Genomic DNA, 15,889 nt, shown 5'->3' on the forward strand with positions numbered 1-15,889 from the left:
CTTCTTGGAGATAATTTGAAAAACTGCCTGAAAGCCACAAACTAGAATTTGGAAAGGAAATATTTGTCCATTTTACAGAATGTCTTTTCAGTTCAGCAGTTTTGAAACCATAATCACTTGAATTTCCCTTGTCCCTTTTACACGTCAGAGATTCAGTTCTGCCTAGCTACACTAATGTTACCCTAGCTGTCTGGTTTAAATGCTTTTGCAAATGAACAGTTAGCTTTTCTGAAGCAGGTGAAGGGATGTGATATCTCTCTTTACACTGACACTAAATTTGCTTAAATGTGGGGAAAACTGTAAGAGACACAAAGGGATATTTTTCTTAAGGAAATTTCCTTTCTAAGGAAGTTAGTCATATGAAATAACTATTATTATTTTTAAATCCAGTATGGGCTGAGGGAGTGCCCTGATTACACATTTCCTGGAAGAGGCCATTGGTGACGTACCACTGACTAATGAAAATCGACAGTTAGAAGTAGCTCTTTTCTATTAACTGTTTGAAAAGGAAAGAATATTTTAAAAGTACAGGTCATCAACATTTCCTTGTTCTTTCTTTTTTAATCCACCATCAGTGACCATGTGTACATCATTAGCAGCTGCAGATTCATGGTCCTGGTTGGAAAACAGTAAACTATTCTGATTTAACAAAATAAGTAAAAACAAAGTCTGCTTGCTCTTATTTGTCATTAATGAAGCTGTGCAGCTTAATGCCACAACTCAAAATGCAGGGAGGAAGAAGAGAAGTACAAAAGAGGCACAACAAGCATGACAGTCAGATTTCCCATGAAATTCAGGATGATGCTTTATTTACTGGTGAGCAGAAGCCCACAAAGAGCTCTGTAGTACCTGCCTAGGGGTTAAGGATGGGTTTGTGCATGTATGAGAAATTCAGTTCAGAAAAGAGGAAAGCTGTAGAATTGAACTTCTGTATTTCATTGCTACTAATTCAGGTTTTTCTAGCATGTGTTAAACGCCTGTCCAGGAAATCTTGGAGCAGATAAGCAAGAACTTCCAAATACCATTTTAGCTGTTACGTCTAAGACTCTGGGAATTGTGTCGCTTATGCTCAGAAGAGCACGACTTGTGACTGCAATTTGTTCAACTCAAAATGACCTCTAAGCCTTACTGGAAGTCAACATAAAAAAAAAAAAATCCAACCACCACAAAACAAAACACAAAAGCATAAAAATCTGCCCCCTCCTACTTCTACCATAAGAGATTTTTTAGTTTTAAAATCATCATCCTGCAACATCTTGTTTTGAGTTTAACCCCAACAATATTACATGACAGAATTATGCAAACAAGGAAATTTCCATGGGCTGAATTGCACAATTTCAGAAACAATCTGAGTGATTAAATAAACATGAACACTGATGCATTAGTATTGAAAGGCTGTGCACTCTCTGTAGCTGTTGGAACAGAGAGAATAAATATACCTTTCTTCTTCCCTGTTCATTGACTTAACACACAAGAGGGTATGAATACTATCTGGCTAAGTGTCTGTGTGCAGTGCCAAACCACAGGGGTTGTTTGGAGGGCTAGTGCATGAGATTTACCATTCACTCAAAGAAGTAGCACTAAGAGAAGATTTAAGCAATGCTGCTATAGGTGTTAAAGCTATGCAGTGCTTCCTGGTGCATTACAGATTTTCCTTTGTACTTCCATGGGATTCTGTATGACATGTGACAACAGCTAGCTAGCTCTGGGATATAATAACTCCACTGCAAATACTTCTGTGAAAGATGCAACACAGGCGCCAACCTGGCAATGATACACGTTTCAGCTTTCAGCAATATGCTGTACTTAAATCAACTAACTTTATATTCTTACCTAGAAACCTGAAGCTTGCCCATCAGGCTACATCCTAGGTACACTCCCATAAATGAACTACTAGGCTGTATTGTTTTGCTGCTGTTTCCACTGTATAAATTCACATCAGGCCCTGTTATGCCTGTAAGGGTGGAATACCTTTTTTGTCTTTCAGTACTATAACTTCCATTATTACAAGGGTGCTTGGCTGTGGTAGTGATAAGACTTATAAAAATTGAGATCATTCGGTGATTAAGGTAAGTAAAAACTCAACACCAATGTCTGCCTTTGGGTGAGTGAAAACCAAAACCAGTAATGGCCATGAACATATTGGTCTGGGATATGTATGGCTGTTGGAGTAGTGAGGTTCTACAAAAGTCATACAGAAGGATTAATGGCTCAAGCAGTCTAAGCAGCTAATAGAGCTGGTACTCTTTTAAACAGGATTGCTGTAGAGAGGATTCAATTTGGTGATACTTTCTGAAGGGTGATCCTGTAAGGTCCTAGCTTGCTTGATGGATTTAGGGTAAGGTAGTTGGATTCACCCTGGGCAGTGTGCAGGAGAAACAACCAAATTCTTAGGAGGTTCAATAACAACTTTTTCTTGGAAACTTTAGAACATTTCAGTAGAATAAGGTACTCAACAAATTTTAAAACATCCAGACAAAGTAAGCCACTTCTCAAACTTTAACTTATTCAGACACAACAAGGCACTTACTGAAATTTTCTGGTCTGGCTTACAGTATATTCTGAGAAGAAGAAGGTAGGAGAAGAAAAAGAGAGAAAGAAAAAGAAAGAAAAGGGAGAGAGAAAGGTAGATAGTCACTACCTGGGACTGCATGGTCCCAGCAGCTTCTAAATCCTGGGCAGCGGAGCAGGCTGCTTGGTACACGTGTCACCATCCTTTTACCTGCTCCCATCCACTGGAGCCCTGCCCCAGGTGTGTGCCTGTGCTTTAGTGTTTCTTGCAGGCATCATGCAGTTGGCTGGTGCCATTTTGGGGCAGGCCATGCAGTCAGCCACCACCATTCCCATGTGGACCAGAGGCTGACTAAGGCTCCAGGAGGCAGGGAGGGGAGCAGTGGCCGTCCTACGTACACAGAGTTCGCCCTGTATCCTCACCCCCTCCCGACTTCCCACCTGGTTGTTTTGAGCCAGTCAGACATCCCTTTGGTCTCCTACCAATCCACTTAGAGGTCTCTTCTAAACCAATGCCTTGTGGTCTTAAAGCTCTGTGTGCTGCTTGCACGAATCTGGAGTTCTTGGTGAAGTTTTTTAAGTTTTCCAAGTCAAGATTTATGAGGTTGCCTAAGGTGTGTGCAAAAGCTGAGTTTTATTGACTTTCTTGTGGTTATCACATGCCACAAAACCCCTTGTCCCATGCAGACTGAAGGTGTGTATATTTGTGAAAGAGACTAGAGTTGAGACTGAGATGATGAGAGAGAGTTGATATGAGCAAAAGGATTACATGAGGAGTTAGGGAATTACAGAGTAGGTGTTTTTGGTGAAACCAAGAGTGAAGACGTAGGCAAGAGACCTTCAATCTGCTCTGTGAAAAAAACCAAACAGGGATCCAGACATAAGCTACCTGCATCAGGACAGAAAACTGGCATATTTGGCAGCATGCAACTTGCAAATGTGTGCAAAACACATTATTCCAGCAGAAATAATTGGTTTTCTGAAGTCAGTGAATATAAATGAATCAATACATATTATTGGGTGGTAATCAACTGCTAATACTCATCAGCAGAATGACAGATGTGGTTTCTTTATCTGACCGTCGAACAGAGAGGGTTTGTGTCATTATTCACGTACATGAGTTTGCCCAAGGCTTGCATTACTGGTAAAAACTGTCCCATTTGCTGTATTTAATGATCTACAGGTTATCAAGTCTTCTGCAATCCTTTACTGGCTGTGACACTTTATTGCATGATAATCCTTACTTTCCCTACCTAGAAGAAGGTCCTTTGCAAGGATAAACACATTAACTCTTAGAAAATATGTCTAAATCTGCTGATGAAAGGTGCTTCTTTCCACTATTCCAGAGTATTAGCAATAATTCTGTCTGAAGAGGATGGAAGAACAGGGAATGTGGGTCAAAAGGCATTGACAGAAGTTTATCTAACAGGCCTGCCTTTAGAGTAGAAGAGCTGTGCCCATGTGAGGGAGGGTGACTGAGTGCAGCCTTTGCACTGAGCAGCAGAAGCCGGAGCCCCATAATAACCTTGTCAAACCACATCTGTGTTTCCAAAGTCAGCTCTAGATGGATGGCAAGTCTCTAGCATACAAAAATAAATCATAAGAGCACAGAGAGGGAACAAAACAAGATCCAGGGAGATGTTGCCTCAGTTGTAGTTATCAGGACTTTGAGTGTGGCTACATTGTTGTTGACACCTTAGTTCTCCTCCATGGACCATTTTGGTCTGTCCCCAAAATGGTGGCAAGAGTCTATGAAGGCTCACAAACATGGGGGGGCTGCATTTTGGAAAATCTTCTGGCACTATTACTGTAAGCAAGACTAGTTGGCTTGTTTTTTCACTTATGGTGGTGAATGCACATGCTGGGAGCTTTAGAAAGAGTACCTCTGACATTGTTTCTTCTGTGGGATTTTATTTCATATATAAAACAAATGCAGATTTTGTATTTTCCATGGTGTTTCTGTAGTATGAAAGGCAATATAATTTTAATTCATTTTTAAGAGGCACTGATTTGACTGTGTTTGATGTAAAAGGTGTTTTGGTCTTCTTGATGTCATTTCGGAAGGACAGCAGTTGAACAGATGTGCAGCAGCACAGAACTTGTGCTAAAGGAAAAGAGAATTAAGCTTCAGTATTTGAGACCAGTGGTGATATTTGTCCTGTTTTAAAGGCCTTGGCATGTGTTACACTTGTGTAACAAAAGGGAAGTACTTCACATTATTGGTGGTTTACTGACGTGGGTGGTTTCTGCCAATCATAGACTTCCAACCATTTACTTTCTAGGGAAATATAAAGATGACTACTAAACATGTAAATATAAAGACATGGCTCTTAAAAGACAGTAGCAGTCTTTGAAAAGCATGTTTCTTGACAGTGTCAAAGAGGTGTTCTTGGTGAACACCTGCAACTATAGAGGACTGGGTTAGAAAAGACATAACGTTGTTGCTAATTGAGAGCTGTCTGATTGTTTCAAGTGAGGCTTAACAGAAAAAGTCCAGTAATGCAGAAAAAATTTCCAGCTTAAGTAGGCCATTTTAAATGGAGAACATAAGCTTCTCATAGTCCAGGTATCTTCAAGAGCATTAGGAAACAAAAAACCATTGTTGCTGGGGTTGGTTCAGAGCCAGTATTTCCACTCAGTTCTTTCACATGAGGCTCTCTGGTATTCTTAAGGTTAAGGGAAATTAGGAAGTTCATTGTGACTCTATTACTCCTGTGCCTATGGTTGTCCTGGACCAGGTTCTGCTTTATCATATTCCATGCTTGTTGTGAGAGAAACAAGGTACTGAAACAGGAATCTTCTTTACAGAGATAATAAAGAAGATAGATGGGGAAATCTTAGGCTGCACTGGAGGAATTGCTCCAGTGAGGTGATCCGTATCCTCTGACTCTAAGCTTCTTGTGCAGCCACAGACAGGGATATTGAACAACTTCAGCTGTATAAGGTCTGGTTGCAATACCTAAGCTACTTCAACAACTTTCTTCTCTCTCCTCCCATACTCTCAAACACACCAGAATTCAGATGTTTCAAAGATAGGGTTCATTATGCCATAGACCTCCTATATGTTGTGTTTTGGGGTCTTTTAAACCTTTTTTATTCTGTCCTTCTTATTGGAATAGGCTTTCTTTGCACAGCACCACACCATCTTCACTTCTCCAGAACCCACAACTATAAAAACCATGTAGCATACATCACAGACCCACTAAACACCATTTTTTGTTCAGTCATGGATCAGTCTTAAGGGCAAAAATGGGGGAGAGGGGCCAGTGAGAAAGGAGAACAAGCTGACTCAGGGGAACATTAATAGATTTGGGTTGACTCCAAATTATTCTAGCAGTGATGGTAAATAAACACTTGGTGGTGATTCAGTGTTTTCTGTTAAATGAACGGGTGGTATCTGTCCTGTCCTCAGTGAAGAACTGGCCGTGCACATCCATCCCATATCACTAAACCAGCTGCACGTGCATCTGTGAGCTCAGGGCTTAATCTGCCAGGCCTGGAGGAATCAGAGAGCAAAACAGATTCTCAAAGCTCAAGACGGCCTCTCTGTCTCAGGGTTATCCCATGGCTGAGGTGAAATCATGTAAACTAGCTCTTCTCTAGTCTACATGGTAGTGACTTTGTTGTTGGCTGGTGCTTCATGCTCTCCTGAGCACTGAATTCCCTCCTGATATAGAAGTGTTATGGAAAGTGATAGAGAAAACTTAACTGGGTAGTACAGCATCAGAAGGGGAAGGGAAGCCAAAAAAAATGCCCTTGTCAGCTGAACAAATTAAAAATTAAAAAACTCAGCATTTTGTCAGTCACTTCACCTCCCAGCATTTCCTTCACAGTTAGGGCTTTAATCATCAGTAAAACAATAATGACAAAACATGTACAAGGATTCCAACCATCAACCATCATAATTCTCTTCAACACAGCAAGATGCCCTTCAGCAAATAACCATTAAGAGATTAAGTCTCTTTTATGAATAAATTGTTCGGTATGCTGAAGGCAATTTGTTGGACCTACTTTTACAGGCTTAAGGAGTCAAAGAGCTTGACAACATGCTAATTGTCCATACCTGGCACAGAGGCAATATGAAAGCCTTTGTAGTATTACACGCCATTGACAAAAGTAGCATCCACTGGAGATTATTTGCTAATGTAGTCCTTGGTTTGGCTGTTAATAAATGCGAGTGTATATTGTGATGATGCTTCATATCAAGATCCTCAAATACCATTTTTGCTGAGGGTCTTTCAAAACCTTTACAGTCCCCCAGAGGAACATGGTATTGATGCTATTAGAGTTGTCCATTTTTGGTGAAGGGAAAATGGAGGCTCCAGTTTTGCCAAATCCAGTAAACTAGGGTAATGTAGTGCCCCTGCTGAAAAATGCCGGTCCTGCCCTTCTGTTGCTCTGGCTGTTATTCTCACCTGCATGCTGGCTGCTGGCAAAATCTCTTTTACCACTGTTCAAATATTCAGACTGAGAAATTCCTCTGGATTAAAACTAATGTTAGGAGAAAACAGATGGGTTTTGGTTCTTTTACCTTGATCAGACTGTTTGTACAGCTACTTGAACACTAACAAGTTTCAGGTAGCTGTATGAAAACTGGAACGTGAGATGGGTGTAGGTAGGATTTATTTGTTGTGGCAGTGCCACTTTAAACCAACTTAAAGTACTCATAAAACTGTGGCCTGAGGTACAGGTAAATAGCCTTTTGAAGTGCTTGTTCACATCACTCTTGTGGGCTTCCCCAAGTCACCTTTACTATAGTAAGCTAACATGCACGGAGTCCCAGTCAAATTGAGTCTTTTGCTGATGCATCTGAATTGTAGCCGACCTGGCCTGGCCCACATTGGCTGCAGATGAAGTGGTGGGTGCAGAGCAGAAATGGAATCAACAGTGCAAGATGCAGAATCCAGTAATCCTCATCTGTGTTCTCCAAAGCAGTGAAAAAGCACACTTCCTTATAATAGTACTTCATTAGTTGTGATGTTTTTTCCTTTTTTTGTAATGGTTGATTTACAAGCATGAAACCTCTACTCCTCAAATGTAAGATCAGCCAGTGAAAAAAAGGACAAGGAAGCGATATTTCCTGGCAAGGCATGATTTTCAGCTTTTGAAGGATGTATGGGGCAGAGAGAAGTCCTGTAAACATGTTCAGATGTGCCAAAGCTCCCTCAGTTTTTGCCTTAACCTAAATCTCACAGAACACACTGACTTGTGGTTCATTGTCTTCTCATAAGAACTTGGTATTAACTTGTAAATTCCATATACACACAAAGGAGAAAAAGAGAGAACAAGTGAGGCTGTATCACCTCTCTTAAGAAAACCCTGAGTCTTCATTATTTCCTCTCCCTGCTTTCTAAAATACTTTTAATCTGAAACTTGTGGAAGCCGAGATCATGCCAAGGAAAATTAGAACAGACATGACTGGACGAGGTCCCTTGAGAAGGTGTCTTAATCACCTACTGCTGTGTGACTTCAAGAGCCTTCCACCTCTCCTCTGCAGCTGAAGAGGTATCACTTGGAGGAAGCGTGATGGAGATCAGTAGCAGTCAAGTGGTAATGAACTGTGTCAGAGATTTGCTCTACAAAGTAACAGTCCAGCATCTGCGGTTTTTGTTGGTTTTTTTTTTTACTGCAGGAAAACAACTGCTATATTGCTTAAAACATACAAGGTCTTTGTTTTATTGCATTATAAAAGCACTGATTGGTTTGTGTATGAATAGTTTGTGTATGGGTGTGTAAAGTTCATCACTTTACAGTCAACCTTACCCGAGCTTCTGCCATGTAAATGATGGGCATTATGGTTTTTAACTGCAGAGCTGACCCCTGTGCTTTGTATACTGAAGGTTCTGGCTTTTACCCTACATATACTATGAGGGAGACTGCACACCTCCTTTACTAAGTGTGATTTATGGCCACTTTTTTATTTAGATTAGAGTAACAACTTTTAGTAAACAAAGAATAGATAGCTGACTTTGAGATTACAAGGAAATTATTTCCATGTGATGTCCATCAGGGCAACTCATCTGTTGGAAGAGCCAGGCCCAGGAGAGGCTAGAGCATGTGGATGTTTCTCCTAAGCCCACCTAGAACTGTGGGAAGGCCACTGCACTGAGCTTAGGTATTGCTGTGGTTAGGATGGTGTCAGGGAATGAAAGAGTTGGGCAGGGAGATATGATGGTACTGGGCTTCTGCAGCCACCTGCTATTCATCCAGGGTTTAGTGAAGGCCCCTGTTTGTCACTGTCTGGAGTGCAGGTTAGCTGTCTCAACTCACCTGTCTGTCCTCTCCTGCTCCTTCAGTCCGAAACATATCCAAGTCCTTAGCAAAATGCTGTTAAAAGCAGAGGAGAAAAAGCTGTAGTATTTTCCTCCTACCAGACCATCTTCCTGGTGTTTTCCTTAGGAGGGCACATTTTGGTGATTGCAGGCTGTAATCTCCTAGGTTTTGCTGTGCCCCACTCTGAGAGAGCTTCTTACAGCAGGACCTAATACATTCATGTGCTCCGTTTACACCTGGGTGTGCTGATTGAATTAATTAGGTCATTCAGTGTGTGTGTGTGTGTATACATCTGCTTCATCAGCTGCTGGTGATTTGCAGAAATTTGTTGCTGCCTACCATGGATTTTAAAAGATGGATCTTGAACAAATAGCCAGTCAGCATCATGCCTACCTGGTGTATTCCTTCTTCACTATGTACTATGTCTGCTTCAGAAACTACAGTCAACCCTGTGCTACTTTGCATTAGATTTCTCTTTCTTTCTCTACGTTTATTTGCAGATGGGTGTGTTTAAGCATGTGTTTAAATTGCAGTGCTTTTATGTCTCACTGTCTGAGAATGAGAGAGGAAGATAGGGAGCTGCCAGTGAGGAAATTGTGTCTGAAAGCTGGAAGAATGGAAATAGTGAGAAGTCAGGCACATTTTTAGAGAAGTGTAATGGGGGAAACAAAATCCTTATACACATCTAAATGTCCCTAAAAGTCTTGGAACTCCAAGTGGAAACTAACTCCAGGTACTTGCACATGTACAAACAACCTGAGTATCAAATTCCAAGTTCTCTATGGATTGTACAGTGCCCACAGCAGATTTTTCAAAATGTGTAAGAGTAATGACTTTTACTGGACAGGGTGTAACATTGGCACTTACAATATAACAAATTGCCTGGTCCAGAGAGCAAAATATTCCAGGAAATGGTGCAATTGTATACTCATAATAAATAGATCACTAAAACTTTTGTGGCATAATTAGATGTTCGGGGCAAAAAGTAAACACTAAGGTCACTGTTATTGTTGAACTGGCAGTCATGGGTGTCACGGTCTAATTTATGTTGTAGAACAGTTCTCTGTCACACTGCCTTGGAAATGGGAAACATCTTTTGTAATACCTCCTGTTTTAACTGACACTTCTCCTTACTGCCTTAAAGACTTAAGGAAAAGTTTTGGCTCTGAACTTGCATGTTTGAACTCTGATGATCTTCACTGACCTGATCTAATGTTTGATATTAGGATGTAACATTTCTGTTGGTGGCATAGAAACATATTTTTTCTGCCTTAGTCTCCCAGATATGCCAACAGCATCCTGGAATGGCATTAGGCAGAGCCTTGCCAGCAGATAGAGAGAGGGTATCCTTCCCTTCTGCTCTGCCCTATGAGTCTCTATCAGCAGTGCTTTGTCCAGTCCTGGTCTCCTCAGTATGCCTGAGAGATGGACAGACTGGAGGAAGTCCAGTGAAGTGCCATGTAGTTTATTAAGGGTCTGGAGCATCTAACATGAAAGGAGAGGCTGAGAGAGCTGCAGCTGTTCAGCCTCAAGAAAAGCGTGTTTGTAGGTGTCTTGTCAGTATGTATAAATATATAAATATTTGATGGAAAAGTAAAGAAGAGTCAATGGGCACAAACTGAAATACAAAATATTTCATTTTCACATAAGAAAAAATTCTTTACTGGGAGGATGATCAAATACTGCAGCAGCCTACCCAGAAAGGTTCTGGAGCCCTTGTTTTTGGAGATACTCAAAACCCAACTGGATGTGATCCTGAGCAACTTGCTCTGGTTGACCCTGTTTTGACTCAGGAGGGATCTCTTAAGATGTCTTCCAACCTGAACTATTCTGTGCCATATGCAGGCTGACAAAGCCCAGGAAAAGCGTATAGGAAGGAACCTCAGGCTACTGTTGACTGTTATCCTAGTCTGCTGTTAGGATAAAATAAACCTGGCAAAACGAGCTGATCCAGGGAGAAGAGGACTGAATGGAACTGTAGTTGCTAACAGTTTCAGAACAGTTTTGAAGCATAAGCATTCTCTAAATTATTTGAAAACCTCATTTACAAGATATCATCTATTCCCTTTATTTTCACTGAAGTTCATTCAAAACTTCTGACTTTTAGATGGGATAGTAAGCTCTAACTCTCCTTTCAAGAAGTGTCAAATTAGGACTTAGAGGATAGTGAGTTGCATTTACAGAGAGATTTAGGATCACAGAATAATTCATGTTAGAAGGGACCTTAAGAGGTCTCTACTCCAACCTCCTGCTAAAAGCAGGGTCAGCTGTGAGGGGAGACAAAGTGCCTCAGTGCTTTATCAAGTTGAGTCTTTTAAACCTCCGAAGATGAAGATTGCACAACATCTCAGGGCAACCTGTCTCAGTGCTTGACTGTCCTCATATTGAAAAAGATTCTCCTGTCTGAATCTTTTGCTCTTCATCTTTCTTGTTTTTAGGTGAATGAAGGTAACAATAGGTACTTTTTGGGTTTTTCCAGGGGTATATATGCAATCTAGATCTCTTACTCTCTTGAGCACTTCTAGAAGTCCCCCATGGCCCTTATTTTATTTTGAAGTGTGGAATGGCATCTGAAAAATCTTACCCAATGTCTCCTGGGCTTCATAACTTAAAGAATTTGGAAGATTGAAACTGAAATATCTTCCCTTTCCAAAATACTGATTTTATTATGTTTATGTGGTGGTTTGAAAAACCTTTTCTCTGAGGTAGTAATGGTTTACCCCACTGATAATACTGGACCAATCAATAGTCCACATGCACCCTACGGAAATTACATGCCCACAGAAACAGAAGAGAAGGTGGTGAAGATAGTTTAGAAGGGGGTAGCCATGATCTGAGCCACGAGGGGGCAGGGGGCCAGTGAGCCACTCTGGGGGCCAAGGGCCCTCAACCCCAACTGAGGCTACGGGAGACCTGGTATAGTGTCAAAGCTGGACCGGGTCCTGTAATCAAGAGCTGGAAAAGTTTCCTTACTGTCAGGAACAGCAGAAGACACTGAAAGCAGCAGTGGAGCAGTCCTGAACATAGACAACCATAGCTAAAAGCCAAAAGATAACCAGTAGCAACGAGATAACGTGAAGCCGGCTGAAAGACGCAGAGATGTTCCTGCAGGAGGGAGAGCTGGCAACAAAACAGAGGTAAACTCAACAGAGCTGGTTTGGGGTAAGACTGTATTATTTTCCCAAAACCAGAGACTCTCTGAAGAGGAGGGGTGGACTTCCAAACCCTTAGGGAGTCCCGAAATGCAGCAGCAGCAGCGAGAGAGAGGGAGAAAGGAGCTGAAAACCCAGAGTTTGTCCTGAGAGCTGAGCCAGGACGGAATGCGGAGGAGGTGGCCGTGCCCTCTGCTGCTGCTTCTGTCATGCTACTGAGCTGAGACAGAGCAGAAGAACTTTGGTAAGACTGAACTGAAAGCTGCCTTCAATGTTCTAACCCAATAGGAGTGAAGATCTACAAGGAAATCCCCCGAAAGCTCAGGCTCGGGGTTTGGAATTTCCACAAAGTAAGAACAAAAATCCTGACTGCCATACGTAAATCTGCTGCCTCAGGAAAATGAAGGACACTAACCAGTGCCACAAAAAACTGAAATGAAGGAACTGTGACCTGAGAAGTGACAGAAAGACTTTTTTCTCTTTTCTTCTTGGACTTTTATTGAAGAAGAGGAGAAATTTAATTTAATGGAAATATATATATGTGGGTGTAAATAAACCTTTGTAAATATTTTCCCCTTCCCCCCAATAACGAATGGTTGTGTTTTGTCTGAAAACTCTCTACATGAGGTGAAAAAGATATCAAGTCCATACCATCACTAAACCCTCTCACAGGGGCAAACTGTGGGAGGGGGGCTTGAACTTAAAAATTAGATTCTTGGTAGTTTCAAACCACCACAGTTTATGAGCAATGATTTAGGATTTGGAGAGTCTCTGATTTACAAGAGGGTGTGTCTGGTGAAATATAACTAAAGCATTTCTTTTTGAGCATTTCCTTCCTTTAACTTTCTTCATAATGATGTTGTAAGGTCAGCACTAGAGCCATAATTACAAGAAGTTTGCAGAGAAAGGAAAGATCCAGAATTCATTTCATACCACCTAGCACATTTCCAAGGAAATGCCTCAGTAAATTGTTTTAAAAAGGCAAAGAAAACTTACGTATGGAATCTTAAAAAACGTTACATCTGTATATCAATCAGGCTTTATTTCTGAATAACATTTAAGGTAGAAAACGCCACAAGTCAGCTCCAGAAGTGTATATTTTCTCCAGTAGCATATATTTTCATGTGTGACAGGAGCTAATTTGGTCGTACTTGTTACTCTAACCATAACTGCCTTTTTTTTTTTCTTTGTGGCAGTGTTTGCTTTTGCTCTGTCCGTTTCTTGTTGTTCCTAATAACAGCCACTTGCCAAAACAAATGTATGTGAGTGATAAAAGCCAAGAGGAGTGTCTGTTGGACCACAGGAAATTTCCTGTGCAGGAAGAGATCTTAGAACTTCCTGTGGAGCAGAGCATTGTGGGTCTCTTGGCAGAAGTCCCTTTACCACAGATGCAGTTAACCAGAAGAGGCTGGAAAATAGTCAGCACTGCCTTTTGCAGTCAAATAATTCAAGAGAAGAGCCTGAACTAGACACTTAAAAAATCCACAGCATAAGCTGTGGTAAATCAGAGTGGGTTTGTAGATGATTGCTCTCAAAAGCAAAGAAAATATGAATGGTACAGAATTTCAGGCCATCTCTGCTCACACTTCCGTGCTTCGTGCCCACCTCATAGACTAACTTGGTGTACGTGGGAGTATCCCAAAGTTTGATGATGCTAGAAGGAGACCTCTTCAAGCTTCATACCCTGTGCCTGAGAGTGAAATGTGTGGTTTGTACTTGCACCTTGTACACCACTGTAGACTTGTACCATGCAGGATTTATGAGACATCGCTAGTCAGCCTGTACTCTCCAACAGGGTTTTCCTGTGTCAGTACTGTCCCTGCCTGAGGCTTCCAGGTAGGTACTTCCCAGGCAAATCTTTAGGCAAGCCATATCCCATGTGCATGATGCCAGAAACTTGTGTCAGCTACCAGATTTCCAGCATGGAAGACCCTTCTTTTTGAGTCATCTTTATTTTTGCTTATAGCAGACGTGCATCTCTTTCCCCAGCTCTCTGAAACAACACTTGCAGGGGTCAAGGGAACTGATTCTGAAGAGAGGAGTGAGAAGACAAAAAATTAGGAGGGGCACAGGACGCTAACATAAAATGCTATAGTAAAAAGGAGGGAAAGAGACAACTGGATAATAGGAGGAAATTAGTGTAGTTCAAAGGACAGAAGGAGGAGGGGACAGAAATAAAAAGACCATGGGGGCCATGGTGGACTTCTAGAAGTGCTCAAGAGAGTAAGAGATATAGATTGCATATATACTCCTGAAAAACCCAAGAGCACAGATTTTATAAACAGGGAAACTGAACAGTCTGGAGACAAATGTATTTTTTCTAACAGTATGTACAGAGCATGATTAGATCCTACACAAGAGGGAATTTGTGAGCCAGGGCATGTCAAACCCATTATTAGGTAATGGCAAAGTGAGCTTGATAGGGACACTTGGCAGTTCATCCCAGACTGCAGTCTCAGCTTATTCTGTGATGACAGTCATATGCCCTCCACCTGTAGCCAGTCCTTGACCTTGCTATAGGAGGCACCACAGAAAATGCCACTGAAATGGTGCTTGAGGTGGTTGTCTGTGCTCCCTGCAGCCCTCTGTTAAATGTGGCATTAAGGCTGTTGACTATCTTCAGAGAAGCCAAATAGAAGCAGACTGTAACATTTGAACTTCAGCCTTGTGAGCCAAACTTCAGTATACAATGGTCTCACTTGTTATTTCTTCGCCTCTCAGGTAGCATGGTTCTCCTCACAGAGTTTGGGTCCTGTGACCTAATGCCCTTGCCTTTGCTGTTTCAGCATTTGGGTTTTTTTCTTACAGCTGTTCACTTTTCTTTTGTACCAAGGAACTCTTTGTTTGCTCACTAAGTGCTTCCCCACAGGAAATTTCCTGTGATGGAAAACTCTGGGGAAGCTTCCTGTCGGAGGAGAGGCTGCAGGGGGCAGATAACAAAGACATTGGAGCCTGCAAACCGCAGCAGCTGAGGAAGCCTTGTCACCTGGCACTTTCTGCCATAGGAGATTGGGCAGCAGGAAGAGTCAACCACTGTCTTGAGTGATCTGGGGTTGATAGAACAGGGGAACTACTCCCCTCATGTACAATGTTGTGATGCTACTGCTTCTTTCTGATCCTATTGACATCTCCTCTGTCAAGGACTTCAGAATTGTCAGTCTGTCAACCCAGAGGTGTACCTGCTTCCCTCTCACTAAGCTACCCCCTCTGCTCTTCTAGTCTCTACAGTGTCCTGTTCAAATCTTCAAATTTTTCCCTCTGCCCCTAAAATATGTCAGCATTCCATGCTGTCTGCTGAATTCATCTGTGCCATACAATGATTTTTACAATTCCTCACACAAAGGTTACTCATTACTGGTAACATTCCTTAAGCCTCCTTGTTGGTAGTATTCTTCATTTGTGATCTGTTGCCTAAATATTGCCTACACAATAGGGTTTTTTGCTTGCATTAATTCTTCTGTATGTTGATTTATGTCCCAGGAACCTATGGCAATTTTTTGCCAAAAGATGGAAAAGAGAACAGTCTTACAGACATTTTGACCTTAATGTTCCTGTTTCTCTTCAGAGCTCAGCCTCTTGAATCTAGTGAAGGCATTTCATTTGCTTCATTTCTTTTCTGTTTGTCTTATTTTAAAAATTCAGGTTAAGATCAAATTAAATTGAACTATGAAGTCCTGAAAGAATCTCTTTTGGTCCACTCCCCCTAGACTAGGAAAAGCAGATGTCTTAAGCTTTTAGTTTTCAATACGGCATAATTTCAATATAACCTTCATTCAGCCTGTTCAAACTGTTCAGCTGTTGGGGTTTGATTAATGGAATTGACTCACAAATGTGTGCAGGCTGGCCAGCTGGTCCAGCCAGCCAGTCTTTGGGTTGGTGAGATTGGCCGGCTGGCTGTCATTTCTTGGCTAACGGGGGACCGCAGAATTGCTAATGCTGCTTCTCAGCTATGG

At 41.6% G+C, this 15,889-nt stretch overlaps 1 protein-coding gene across 6 annotated transcripts in view; it reads left to right on the forward strand.

The window, feature by feature from the left end:
• The window catches only part of ETV6 (ETS variant transcription factor 6), a 131,040-nt gene that overhangs the window by 65,483 nt on the left and 49,668 nt on the right, over positions 1 to 15,889 (forward strand). The gene's annotated exons all lie outside the window — the stretch shown is intronic.

Source organism: Manacus candei, unplaced genomic scaffold (genome assembly GCF_025592945.1).
Source record: "Manacus candei isolate 608988 ecotype Guabito, Panama unplaced genomic scaffold, ASM2559294v1 h1tg000153l, whole genome shotgun sequence".
Taxonomy (NCBI): Eukaryota; Metazoa; Chordata; class Aves; order Passeriformes; family Pipridae; genus Manacus; species Manacus candei.